Raw genomic sequence first — 5563 nt, forward strand, 5'->3', positions numbered from 1 at the left:
TTAAAAGGTATATGGTTAAGTCCCCATTGGTGGCCTGGCTCTACTCTATAGGGGGAGAAGAGTCCCTACACCTCCCACAGCACTTGTGCACCTGCTTTGATCCCTTCAATTGTAGAGGGGGTACAACTTGGAGTACTGCCCGGGTTACAATCAAATGATACAAGGCTCAGGGTGGCAGTGATGCATTTCCTTCTCCTAGTGAAAGCAGGGTGGGGGCGAGGGAATCCTTTCCTTTGCCTTTCCGTTGCTAACCTAGAAAGGCAGACAAAGTGCAGCACCACAGCAACTAGGATTTACTGAGCCAACCCGTCCATCTCAAACTGATTTATTGTGGGCCAGAATCTGAACAGGCTTGACAGGTGAACAGCAGAGTGTAAAGGTTTAATCAACTTTCAGATAAAATCCTGTCTGTGTTTAATTTCTCTAGGACACTGGCTGCATGATTCTAGCCCAGGGGAAATGAATCAGGACATTAGGGAGAAAATGTGTTTGGCTTGCTGTGTGTGATGGGTCAGGCAGAGAGGTAGGAGATGTATGGAGCATGGGCAGGACTTGAGGGACTTGTCCATCAGTACCCACAACCCAGCCACCCCTGGAAATGCACAGCACTGTATGCAGGTGTCTGGGGATGGCTGTGTTGTCACAACCCCCCTCCTCATTGTTGTTACACCTCATCAGATCCCTCCTGACCCTCTCACTGCAGTCTCACTCATCCTAGGATGTAGTCGGTTGCTCCCTGATGCTTCCATGATGCAAAAGCAAAGCAGATCTTCCTGGGAGCAGCTCTTTCCGAAACCCATCCTGCACTTCTTACTTGGTGAGCTCATCACCATCAGGGAAAAGTTAAGCTTTGTCGCCTTGAGCAACCTGAAAAACTTCCTCACTTCTGTATTTTCCCGTGCCCATTTATAAGCAGGGAGGCTGAGAGTTTTAGAAAGAGCAGCCTAAGTATGTTCCTTTAGGTCCTGGGCAGTAATAAGGAGCTTGCCAATGGCTAAGAGAGAGTTTCCTCTCAAGTACTGGGGTCAAATACTGCACAGGGCCAGCATAGCACACCCCCTACATCCCAACCATGTAGGAAATGATGCTAGAGACAGTAAGAGCAGCACTGGGGAAGTCCCAGAGCACTGTGGAGACCTTGTGCTGCTTTCGGGGAGTTTTAAAAGCACTCATGCTATTGATGCTCCTTCCTCTGGGAGGAGCAGAGCATTAGGAAGGTACAGCAGTGGGGTTAAGCCGCCTTTGATATATCCCCATCCCAGCTGCAGACTCCTCTCCCTTTCCTGTCACATGTGATGCTGCAAATCAATATAGCAGGTGCTCAGCACTCACACAGCACCTTTCAAAGAATCCCACCCACACCCTTCCTTTGAGGTCTGTGGATGGACAGTTCCACATCTGTACAAGCTAAGCATTAGCTTTTGTCTATACTGCCCATTCCACAGAAGCATGGACCGAGCTGTCCTGCTCTGAGAAAGGCAGCCTGCCAGCTTCTTGGTAAAAGGATGTGCACCATGACAAGAACCCTCCTCACCCCTGTGCCTAGTACAGTGCTTGCAATCGCATTCTCAAAGCCTTTCCTCTTTCTTTTACTGTAAAATAGTCACCTTGAAAGCTGCCCCTGTAGCAGATAACAAACTGCCTTAAATAGCTGCTACTCCCCAGGGGTTGTGTTAAGAAAGTCCTCTTTATTATAGAGCTTGGGAGCCTACAGGAGGCTTGACTATAATGATTTAATGAGGTGATAGGAGGCTGGGATCACCCTTGGGCAATAACTTGTTCAGTCAGGCAGTTTTTGCCTTCAGAGCTGATCAGGCAGCCTGGAGTTAAACTCTCTGATTGGCAGAATTGTGAAGCAGTCCCTTTTTAATTTCTACCCAAGTATCCACTTCCTGGAAAGATCTTAGTCTGCCAGGCCTCAAGGCTTTCTTTTCTGCCAGTTGGAAAGCAAATCCTATTTTCTTCAGCTGAGAACTGTGGGAAGGACTCAGATTTCTTCAGGAAAGAGTGAGCAAGGAACACAAGCTGTTGGCTCGTCCTGCTAGTAGGGAGATCCTAACGTCTGGGTGACTGGACCTCACCAGAACACAACTGCAGACTCGGTAAGCTTTCCAGCTCTCCCGCCCAAGTGGTTTTAACTCTGAATCAGGGCCTAAGAATTACTGTGAAGTAAATCTGATACCAGTTGTAAAAGGGCTGTTCTGGTTAGCTGGCTGTTTCAATGCAAGCTGGCTAAAAGCTGCTTGCAGAAGATTGGTTGCACTCTTCCATTTCTGATGCAGTTACTGGAACAGAAATGAGTGGTTGAATTAAGGCGATGTTGCTCAATCCACTTCTCAATGAATAATCTTCCCTCTCTGCATTCTTGCGTCTTTAATGCTGGTAAATATGGCAAGCATTTTGACCACCGTCTTGCTGACAAAGCAGGTCATTGTCACATTCCAGTTTTTATCTTTGCTTTAATAGGGGCAAAATTGGTATTAGTGGTCCAAGAGTTGCCCTGTGCTGTCTTCCTTCCGCTCCTCCTCCGTGCCCTGCTCATCCTTATCTCCTAAGCCTCATTGTGCTCAGGGGATGCTGGTGCGGTGCTGGTACCCTCGCCTTTTCAGTCAGAAAAACAGCTGTCTCTTCACCAGCACTGCTGCCCATCTTTCTGTACACACTCACCTTGCTGTATCAGCCTGCAGCATGTTCTTACCTCCCAACATTTCCTTCTTTGCTCAGTTGTTTTTTGGAAAGGAAGGCTCAGTGCAACAGTTTACTGTGACCCATTGGAGATGGGGCATGGCGGGGTAGCTCTGAGGACAGTCCTACCATTCGTGGGTGCCCTGCTGTCTGCCTGGGACTAGTGCCACTGGGATAATAAGGAAAAGCAAATACCATTGACACAGTTTGCAAACAGCTCCTCCCCTACCTCCCCACTTGCTGAGGGATGTGCTCATCACATGTTTCCTCAAGCCCTTCTGAAAACCAAACTGATTTGAGAAGGGTGTTATTGTGGCACTGGGTGGGGGATTTGGGAGATGTGCTGTCACTTGCTTGAGACATGCTTGAGACCTTAGGAAAGCCATGCAGAGAGAGCCTAACTCACCTAAGAAGGAGAAGCAGCCTAGCAACAATGGCCCAGAGCTATCAGGACCCACATTAGGTTGGGTATCACTACTCTCTGCTGCATTGTGGACATACTTATCATCTTTCTGTGCCTCTGTAAAATAAAATAACACCATTTCCCCTCCCCTTGTCTTTCTTGTCTCTGCTCAGCAAGCTCGGTATCATTTCTAATAATACAGTTTTGCAATATCTAGTATGATGGCCCTGATCCCAGCTGGGCACTCCTGTAATACTCAGAGCCTGCTTTTGACTTGCCAGCAGAAAAGGTCAACTGAGGCTGAAGAAACCAGGCACAGCAAACTGCTCACCGTGCCCTGTTAACCCAATGAAACTTCATTATGCATTGTATAGGCACGATCCCCTTGGGACACGGCTGTTGATCTTCACAAGAGCACAGGGCCAGTGGGAGAGCAGACATCCCCTTGTGAGTTCCTTTCGAGGGACATGCAGCTGCCTGTGCTTTCCAAAGAAACATAAAGCCAGTTAATACTTCCATTGCCATATCCCTCTATGGGAACAGGTTCTGAACAATGCTAAGTGCTCTGTGTGGGTTGTGCTTGCCTCCAAACAGAGCTGGGGGTTCAGGGCCTTCATGTAATCAATCACCCCTCCCCACACTTCCCAGGGCCTGCAGATAGCGCCCTGCATAGCTTAAAATGCAACATGAGCGGGGGCCAGGGGAGAAGGGACACGTACTCCCCAGCCATACTGGAGATGCACAAAATATTAGTACAGCATCCTTTCCCCCCTGCTCAACGTATTAATTTTTCTTTGCCCCTTCTTACCAAGAAACCACAACCAACTTTCCCCTACTTCCCTGTGCACCCCCACAGCCTATCTCTCATGTGGGCCAATTTTCAGATATGGTCCAGAACCAGAAGTAGAATAGCAACAGACACCCATGTGGCATCGAGCCGGGGCCAGAGATCCCTGCTTCTCGGCAGAGCTAAGTAGCCTGCCTGTACTAGTTTAGCCATACTGCTTCCCATTCTGGAGGCAGCATGCTCAGAGCAGCGGGGCATCACAGCACATCAGTGCTTGTCAATGGGAAGGCCAGCCAACTCCCCCTATGCAACCTGATTGTGGGAAACCACTGCTTTGGGCATTAGAGCCTGTGAGAGAGAATAAAAGAACAGCCTACGGACAGGGATGGCCAATAAAAAGCAAAGTACATGCACAAAATCTGGGGAGCATCTTAATTTCCACCCGGAAGCAATCTGAGTTTATCTTCACAAGGCTTTCAACTAAACAGTCATATGTTGCAGCTATTAAGCACCAGCAGACTGCAGTGGGAGGTTGGAAAGGCCTGCTTGACCCTCCCTACAATATTCTCAGGTGCTGTTGTGCTGTGCCGCCACCTTGTTCTGGCATGCTACCTCCCGAGTAGGAAGCAATAAAGCCACTTTAGTGAAGGCAGGCTACGGAGCTCTGCTGAAAAGCAGGCCTTCTTAGCTCAGGGGCAGTACCACGCATGGGAAGCTGTTCCCCTTCAGGTTCTGGAGCATATATGATGTGAGGACCACAAGGGAAGTAGTTTGCAGGGTTGTGGAAGGAGGATGGAGGAGTAAGTGGGAGCAGAGGCATGCCATAGGGGTAGGCAGCCTGTGAGACTGTGTATCGCAGTGAGAAGAGGACCTCTGCATGGCCTGTGTCACTCTGCAGTGGTTAAGATGGGCTGGGTTAAGGAAGCATAAGAAACCCGTCACATAGGCCCAGTCTTGGCCTATGTCAATACACTTTTCCATTCTCATGGCAGTATGAACATGTGAGCACAGGAATGACAGTGGGGCTATTCCCTCCATGGTTCAGTGGTGTGGTTCTTCAGAAGACAACAGAAGAGCAGGCAGCAGCACGCTTTGTTGAGCGGACACTTACAGTATAAATCGATGTTCTTGAAGTATTTCAAGAACATATTTAACTATTTCTTTGCCTCCACTTTCCTGACCAGGGACTGGAACAGTCACCACCCCTCTGGGCCCCCCTCAGGCCCCAGGGGAGGCACACCTAGGCCAAGGGTTAGTGAGGAACTAGTTAGGGAACTTCTGGAGGGACTGGATGTATTCAAGTCAGCTGGTCCGGACGATCTCCACTTCAGAGTGCTGAGGGAATTAGCTGAGGTCATTGCGGGACCCCTGGCATGGCTGTATGAGCACTCATGGTGCTCTGGTGTGGTGCCAGAGGACTAGAAGAGGGCCAATGTGGTTCCCATCTTCAAAAAGGGGAGGAAGGAGGACCCGGGGAACTATAGGCCAGTTAGTCTTACCTCAATCCTGGGCAAGCTTTTTGAGAAAATTATTCTGGTGCATGTCCACGAGGGGCCAGCAGGGGAGATTATGCTTAGGGGCAACCAACACGGGTTTATTAGTGGCAGGTCCTGTCAGACCAACCTGGTGGCCTTCTATGACCAGGTCACAAAATCCTTAGATGCAGGGGTAGCAGTGGACGTAATCTT

The 5563-nt window shown here is 49.3% G+C and overlaps 1 protein-coding gene across 1 annotated transcript in view; it reads left to right on the forward strand.

The window, feature by feature from the left end:
* Positions 1-1616: 1616 nt before the first annotated feature.
* LOC109301236 (sulfotransferase 1 family member D1-like) overlaps positions 1617-5563 on the forward strand; it is a 23123-nt gene continuing 19176 nt past the window's right edge. Inside the window, exon 1 of the mRNA XM_019522252.1 lies at positions 1617-2102. The gene's annotated coding sequence lies outside the window, so the exon portion shown is untranslated. The remainder of the gene's footprint in view (positions 2103-5563) is intronic.

This window comes from Gavialis gangeticus, unplaced genomic scaffold (genome assembly GCF_001723915.1).
Source record: "Gavialis gangeticus isolate Ggan-Ray unplaced genomic scaffold, GavGan_comp1, whole genome shotgun sequence".
Taxonomy (NCBI): Eukaryota; Metazoa; Chordata; order Crocodylia; family Gavialidae; genus Gavialis; species Gavialis gangeticus.